This window comes from Tachypleus tridentatus, unplaced genomic scaffold, assembly GCF_004210375.1.
Source record: "Tachypleus tridentatus isolate NWPU-2018 unplaced genomic scaffold, ASM421037v1 Hic_cluster_2, whole genome shotgun sequence".
In the NCBI taxonomy this organism is placed as follows: Eukaryota; Metazoa; Arthropoda; class Merostomata; order Xiphosura; family Limulidae; genus Tachypleus; species Tachypleus tridentatus.
In genome coordinates this window covers 44,846,961-44,855,564 of record NW_027467782.1, presented here as the reverse complement: position 1 = coordinate 44,855,564, position 8,604 = coordinate 44,846,961, and the positions used below count along the sequence as shown (strand labels likewise).

At 36.7% G+C, this 8,604-nt stretch overlaps 1 protein-coding gene across 2 annotated transcripts in view; it reads right to left on the bottom strand.

Annotated features, from left to right (window-relative positions):
* Window positions 1-8,604, bottom strand: part of LOC143243198 (histone-lysine N-methyltransferase SETMAR-like) — a 57,842-nt gene that overhangs the window by 8,874 nt on the left and 40,364 nt on the right. The gene's annotated exons all lie outside the window — the stretch shown is intronic.

The window sequence follows — 8,604 nt, the reverse complement described above, 5'->3', positions numbered from 1 at the left end:
CTACCAAACAAAGGTAAAGAAAGATCACTGTTTGTATTCTGAAGACTCACATAAAGACTAGCTAATTTTTAGCTTGCTATTAAAATTACAGCAATTGCACTCCACAATTTGCAAACAAAGGAGAAAAGGCTAAGCTCAGCTGAGATGGCAGTTGAAGAAGACACCAAGGTATTCTAAATAGTAGCCTCCTGTAAGTGAAGAAAGGTGTTAAAAGAAAGGTGTCTTATGTGTGATAGAGAATAGCATATTGCTGTATTACATTAGGATCTCACTTGTGTGTGATAGAGAATAGCATATTGCTGTATTCCATTAGGATCTCACTTGTGTGTGATAGAGAATAGCATATTGCTGTATTCCATTAGGATCTCACTTGTGTGTGATAGAGAATAGCATATTGCTGTATTCCATTATGATCTCACTTGTGTGTGATAGAGAATAGCATATTGCTGTATTCCATTAGGATCTCACTTGTGTGTGATAGAGAACAGCATATTGCTGTATTCCATAAAGATCTCACTTGTGTGTGATAGAGAATAACATATTGCTGTATTCCATTAGGATCTCACTTGTGTGTGATAGAGAATAGCATATTGCTGTATTCCATTGGGATCTCACTTGTGTGTGATAGAGAATAGTATTTTGCTGTATTCCATTGGGATCTCACAATTGTGTGTGATAGAGAATAGCATATTGCTGTATTCCATTAGGATCTCACTTGTATGTGATAGAGAATAGCATATTGCTGTATTCCATTAGGATCTCATTATCTCACTTGTGTGTGAGAGAGAATAGCATATTGCTGTATTCCATTAGGATCTCACTTGTGTGTGATAGAGAACAGCATATTGCTGTATTCCATTAGGATCTCACTTGTGTGTGATAGAGAATAGCATATTGCTGTATTTCATTAGGATCTCACTTGTGTGTGATAGAGAATAGCATATTGCTGTATTCCATTATGATCTCATTATGATCTGTGACTATAATTAAACCCAGCAGTTACATTACAGTGATACAAACAGTTTCAGAAACTCAAACGAAAGCATTATTTACAAAAGTGCTAACGTTGCATAAAAGTTCAGTGACAACGCTGTCTTAATAAAATAAGAAACCTGGTTGTATTTTACTTTTGTAACATCATTGTCTCAATAAAATATGAAAGCTGCTTGTATTATAGTTTAGTAACATCATTGTCTAAATAAAATACTAAAGTTGGTTGTATTATAGTTTAGTAACATCGTTGTCTAAATAAAATACTAAAGTTGGTTGTATTATAGTTTAGTAACATCGTTGTCTAAATAAAATACTAAAGTTGGTTGTATTATAGTTTAGTAATATCGTTGTCTCAATAAAATATGAAAGCTGCTTGTATTATAGTTTAGTAACATCGTTGTCTAAATAAAATACTAAAGTTGGTTGTATTATAGTTTAGTAACATCGTTGTCTAAATAAAATACTAAAGTTGGTTGTATTATAGTTTAGTAACATCGTTGTCTAAATAAAATACTAAAGTTGGTTGTATTATAGTTTAGTAATATTGTTGTCTGAATAAAATACTAAAGTTGGTTGTATTATAGTTTAGTAACATCGTTGTCTAAATAAAATACTAAAGTTGGTTGTATTATAGTTTAGTAACATCGTTGTCTTTAAAATTACGAAAGCTGGTTGTATTATAGTTTACTAACATTGTTGTCTTAATAAAATACCACAGTTGATTGCATTATAGTTTAGTAACATCGTTGTGGTGTTGACTTTATTAAATGTTTGTGTGTGTTTTCTTATAGCAAAGCCGCATCGGGCTATCTGCTGAGCCCACCGAGGGAAATCAAACCCCTGATTTTAGCGTTGTAAATCCGTAGACATACCGCTGTACTAGTGGGTGATATTAATTACTTGAGTAATCCTGGATGTTCAACCTTAACTTGGGACACAGTGATGGTATGTAAAATCCGTATATATTTTAACACTACACGTAGAAAGCACTGGTCAGAGATACGGAACTACATCCATGGGTAACCCTTTATGAGATAAGCGTGTTCGATTTACAAAAGACTAATTACTGCCACTAGAGAAGGATCATACGAAGAAAATTAACTTGAGAAAAGTTACTTCAATGTCTTTGATTTACGATGTATACTGAATGATCAACAGTTGTATAATTTAAAGTTATTCAAACAAATGATACCAAATATCTATAAACCTGGTAATGGGAGAGATGGTTATCTATAAAACTGGTAATTGGAGAGTTGGTTATCTATAAACCTGGCAATGGAAGAGTTGGCTATCCATGAACCTAGCAATGAAAGAGTTGGTTGTCTATAAACCTGGTAGTTGGAGAGTTGGTTATCTATAAACCTGGTAGTTGGAGAGTTGGTTATCTATAAACCTGGTAATGTGAGAGTTGGTTATCTATAAACCTGGCAATGAAAGAGTTGGCTGTCTATAAACCTGGAAATGGGAAAGTTGGTTATCTATAAACCTGGTAATATGAGAGTTGGTTATCTATAAACCTGGTAATGGGAGAGTAGGTTATCTATAAACCTGGTAATGGGAGAGTTGGTTATCTATAAAACCTGGTAATGGGAAAGTTGGTTATCTATAAAACCTGGTAATGGGAAAGTTGGTTATCTATAAAACCTGGTAATGGGAGAGTTGGTTATCTATATACCTGGTAATATGAGAGTTGGTTATTTATAAACCTGGTAATTGGAGAGTTGGTTATCTATAAACCTGGCAATGGAAGAGTTGGCTATCCATGAACCTAGCAATGGAAGAGTTGGCTATCCATGAACCTAGCAATGAAAGAGTTGGCTGTCTATAACACCTGGTAATGGGAGAGTTAGTTGTCTATAACACCTGGTAATGGGAGAGTTAGTTGTCTATAACACCTGGTAATGGGAGAGTTAGTTGTCTATAACACCTGGTAATGGGAGAGTTGGTTATCTATAACACCTGGTAATGGGAGAGTTGGTTATCTATAACACCTGGTAATGGGAGAGTTGGTTATCTATAACACCTGGTAATGGGAGAGTTAGTTGTCTATAACACCTGGTAATGGGAAAGTTGGTTATCTATAAACCTGGCAATGGAAGAGTTGGTTATCTATAAACCCGGCAATGGAAGAGTTGGTTATCTATAAACCCGGCAATGGAAGAGTTGGTTATCTATAAACCTGGCAATGGAAGAGTTGGTTATCTATAAACCCGGTAATTGGAGAGTTGGTTATCTATAAACCTGGTAATGGGAGAGTAGGTTATCTATAAACCTGGTAATGGGAGAGTTGGTTATCCATAAACCTGGTAATGGGAGAGTTGGTTATCTATAAACCTGGCAATGGAAGAGTTGGTTATCTATAAACCTGGTAGTTGGAGAGTTGGTTATCTATAAACCTGGCAATGAAAGAGTTGGCTGTCTATAAACCTGGTAATGGGAAAGTTGGTTATCTATAAACCTGGTAATATGAGAGTTGGTTATCTATAAACCTGGTAGTTGGAGAGTTGGTTATCTATAAACCTGGTAATGGGAGAGTTGGTTATCTATAAACCTGGTAATATGAGAGTTGGTTATCTATAAACCTGGCAATGGAAGAGTTGGTTATCTATAAAACCTGGTAATGGGAAAGTTGGTTATCTATAAACCCAGGAATTGGAGAGTTGGTTATCTATAAACCTGGTAATGGGAGAGTTGGTTATCTATAAACCTGGTAATGGGAAAGTTGGTTATCTATAAACCTGGTAATATGAGAGTTGGTTATCTATAAACCTGGTAATATGAGAGTTGGTTATCTATAAACCTGGTAATGTGAGAGTTGGTTATCTATAAACCTGGCAATGGAAGAGTTGGTTATCTATAAACCTGGTAATGGGAGAGTTGGTTATCTATAAACCTGGTAATGGGAGAGTTGGCTATCCATGAACCTAGCAATGAAAGAGTTGGCTGTCTATAAACCTGGTAATGGGAGAGTTAGTTATCTACAAAAAGTGGTAATGGGAGAGTTAGTTGTCTATAACACCTGGTAATGGGAGAGTTGGTTATCTATAAACCTGGCAATGGAAGAGTTGGTTATCTATAAACCCGGCAATGGAAGAGTTGGTTATCTATAAACCTGGTAATGGGAGAGTAGGTTATCTATAAACCTGGTAATGGGAGAGTTGGTTATCTATAAAACCTGGTAATGGGAAAGTTGGTTATCTATAAAACCTGGTAATGGGAAAGTTGGTTATCTATAAAACCTGGTAATGGGAAAGTTGGTTATCTATAAAACCTGGTAATGGGAAAGTTGGTTATATTTAAACCTGGTAATGGGAGAGTTGGTTATCTATATACCTGGTAATATGAGAGTTGGTTATCTATAAACCTGGTAATTGGAGAGTTGGTTATCTATAAACCTGGAAATGGAAGAGTTGGCTATCCATGAACCTAGCAATGAAAGAGTTGGCTGTCTATAAACCTGGTAATGGGAGAGTTAGTTATCTACAAAAAGTGGTATTGGGAGAGTTAGTTGTCTATAACACCTGGTAATGGGAGAGTTAGTTGTCTATAACACCTGGTAATGGGAGAGTTGATTATCTATAAACCCGGCAATGGAAGAGTTGGTTATCTATAAACCCGGCAATGGAAGAGTTGGTTATCTATAAACCCGGCAATGGAAGAGTTGGTTATCTATAAACCCGGGAATTGGAGAGTTGGTTATCTATAAACCTGGTAATGGGAGAGTTGGTTATCTATAAACCTGGTAATGGGAAAGTTGGTTATCTATAAACCTGGTAATATGAGAGTTGGTTATCTATAAACCTGGTAATGTGAGAGTTGGTTATCTATAAACCTGGCAATGGAAGAGTTGGTTATCTATAAACCTGGTAATGGGAGAGTTGGTTATCTATAAACCTGGTAATGGGAGAGTTGGTTATCTATAAACCTGGTAATGGGAGAGTTGGTTATCTATAAACCTGGTAATGGGAGAGTTGGTTATCTATAAACCTGGTAATGGGAGAGTTGGTTATCTATAAACCTGGTAATGGGAGAGTTGGTTATCTATAAACCTGGTAATGGGAGAGTTGGTTATCTATAAACCTGGTAATGGGAGAGTTGGTTATCTATAAACCTGGTAATGTGAGAGTTGGTTATCTATAAACCTGGCAATGGAAGAGTTGGTTATCTATAAACCTGGTAATGGGAGAGTTGGTTATCTATAAACCTGGTAATGGGAGAGTAGGTTATCTATAAACCTGGTAATTGGAGAGTTGGTTATCTATAAACCTGGTAATTGGAGAGTTGGTTATCTATAAACCTGGCAATGGAAGAGTTGGCTATCCATGAACCTAGCAATGAAAGAGTTGGCTGTCTATAAACCTGGTAATGGGAAAGTTGGTTATCTATAAACCTGGTAATATGAGAGTTGGTTATCTATAAACCTGGTAGTTGGAGAGTTGGTTATCTATAAACCTGGCTAATGGTAATGGGAGAGTTGGTTATCTATAAACCTGGTAATGGGAGAGTTGGTTATCTATAAACCTGGTAATGGGAGAGTTGGTTATAAACCTGGTATGGGAGACCCATGAACCTAAATGAAAGAGTTGGCTATCTATAAACCTGGTAATGGGAGAGTTGGTTATCTACAAAAAAGTGGTAATGGGAGAGTTGGTTGTCTATAACACCTGGTAATGGGAGAGTTGGTTATCTATAAACCTGGCAATGGAAGAGTTGGTTATCTATAAACCCGGCAATGGAAGAGTTGGTTATCTATAAACCTGGTAATGGGAGAGTAGGTTATCTATAAACCTGGTAATGGGAGAGTTGGTTATCTATAAACCTGGTAATGGGAAAGTTGGTTATCTATAAAACCTGGTAATGGGAAAGTTGGTTATCTATAAAACCTGGTAATGGGAAAGTTGGTTATCTATAAAACCTGGTAATGGGAAAGTTGGTTATATTTAAACCTGGTAATGGGAGAGTTGGTTATCTATAAACCTGGTAATGGGAGAGTTGGTTATCTATAAACCTGGTAATTGGAGAGTTGGTTATCTATAAACCTGGCAATGGAAGAGTTGGCTATCCATGAACCTAGCAATGAAAGAGTTGGCTGTCTATAAACCTGGTAATGGGAGAGTTGGTTATCTACAAAAAGTGGTATTGGGAGAGTTAGTTGTCTATAACACCTGGTAATGGGAGAGTTAGTTGTCTATAACACCTGGTAATGGGAGAGTTGATTATCTATAAACCTGGCAATGGAAGAGTTGGTTATCTATAAACCCGGCAATGGAAGAGTTGGTTATCTATAAACCTGGCAATGGAAGAGTTGGTTATCTATAAACCTGGTAATGGGAGAGTTGGTTATCTATAAACCTGGTAATGGGAGAGTTGGTTATCTATAAACCTGGTAATGGGAGAGTTGGTTATCTATAAACCTGGTAATGTGAGAGTTGGTTATCTATAAACCTGGCAATGGAAGAGTTGGTTATCTATAAACCTGGCAATGGGAGAGTTGGTTATCTATAAACCTGGTAATGGGAGAGTTGGTTATCTATAAACCTGGTAATGGGAGAGTTGGTTATCTATAAACCTGGTAATGGGAGAGTTGGTTATCTATAAACCTGGTAATGGGAGAGTTGGTTATCTATAAACCTGGTAATGGGAGAGTTGGTTATCTATAAACCTGGTAATGGGAAAAGTTGGTTATCTATAAACCTGGTAATGTGAGAGTTGGTTATCTATAAACCTGGTAGTTGGAGAGTTGGTTATCTATAAACCTGGTAATGTGAGAGTTGGTTATCTATAAACCTGGCAATGGAAGAGTTGGTTATCTATAAACCTGGTAATGGGAGAGTTGGTTATCTATAAACCTGGTAATGGGAGAGTTGGTTATCTATAAACCTGGTAATTGGAGAGTTGGTTATCTATAAACCTGGTAATTGGAGAGTTGGTTATCTATAAACCTGGCAATGGAAGAGTTGGTTATCTATAAACCTGGTAATGGGAGAGTTGGTTATCTATAAACCTGGTAATGGGAGAGTTGGTTATCTATAAACCTGGTAATGGGAGAGTTGGTTATCTATAAACCTGGTAATGGGAGAGTTGGTTATCTATAAACCTGGTAATGGGAGAGTTGGTTATCTATAAACCTGGTAATGGGAGAGTTGGTTATCTATAAACCTGGTAATGGGAGAGTTGGTTATCTATAAAACCTGGTAATGGGAGAGTTGGTTATCTATAAAACCTGGTAATGGGAAAGTTGGTTATCTATAAAACCTGGTAATGGGAAAGTTGGTTATCTATAAACCTGGTAATGGGAAAGTTGGTTATATTTAAACCTGGTAATGGGAGAGTTGGTTATCTATATACCTGGTAATATGAGAGTTGGTTATCTATAAACCTGGTAATTGGAGAGTTGGTTATCTATAAACCTGGCAATGGAAGAGTTGGCTATCCATGAACCTAGCAATGAAAGAGTTGGCTGTCTATAAACCTGGTAATGGGAGAGTTAGTTATCTACAAAAGTGGTATTGGGAGAGTTGGTTGTCTATAAACCCGGCAATGGAAGAGTTGGTTATCTATAAACCCGGGAATTGGAGAGTTGGTTATCTATAAACCTGGTAATGGGAAAGTTGGTTATCTATAAACCTGGTAATATGAGAGTTGGTTATCTATAAACCTGGTAGTTGGAGAGTTGGTTATCTATAAACCTGGTAATGTGAGAGTTGGTTATCTATAAACCTGGCAATGGAAGAGTTGGTTATCTATAAACCTGGTAATGGGAGAGTTGGTTATCTATAAACCTGGTAATGGGAAAGTTGGTTATCTATAAACCTGGTAATATGAGAGTTGGTTATCTATAAACCTGGTAGTTGGAGAGTTGGTTATCTATAAACCTGGCAATGGAAGAGTTGGTTATCTATAAACCTGGTAATGGGAGAGTTGGTTATCTATAAACCTGGTAATTGGAGAGTTGGTTATCTATAAACCTGGTAATTGGAGAGTTGGTTATCTATAAACCTGGCAATGGAAGAGTTGGCTATCCATGAACCTAGCAATGAAAGAGTTGGCTGTCTATAAACCTGGTAATGGGAAAGTTGGTTATCTATAAACCTGGTAATATGAGAGTTGGTTATCTATAAACCTGGTAGTTGGAGAGTTGGTTATCTATAAACCTGGTAATGTGAGAGTTGGTTATCTATAAACCTGGCAATGGAAGAGTTGGTTATCTATAAACCTGGTAATGGGAGAGTTGGTTATCTATAAACCTGGTAATGGGAGAGTTGGTTATCTATAAAACCTGGTAATGGGAAAGTTGGTTATATTTAAACCTGGTAATGGGAGAGTTGGTTATCTATATACCTTGTAATATGAGAGTTGGTTATCTATAAACCTGGTAATTGGAGACTTTGTTATCTATAAACCTGGCAATGGAAGAGTTGGTTATCTATGAACCTAGCAATGGAAGAGTTGGCTATCCATGAACCTGGCAATGAAAGAGTTGGCTGCCTATAAACCTGGTAATGGGAGAGTTAGTTATCTACAAAAAGGTGGTAATGGGAGAGTTATTTGTCTATAACACCTGGTAATGGGAGAGTTGGTTATCTATAAACCCGGCAATGGAAGAGTTGG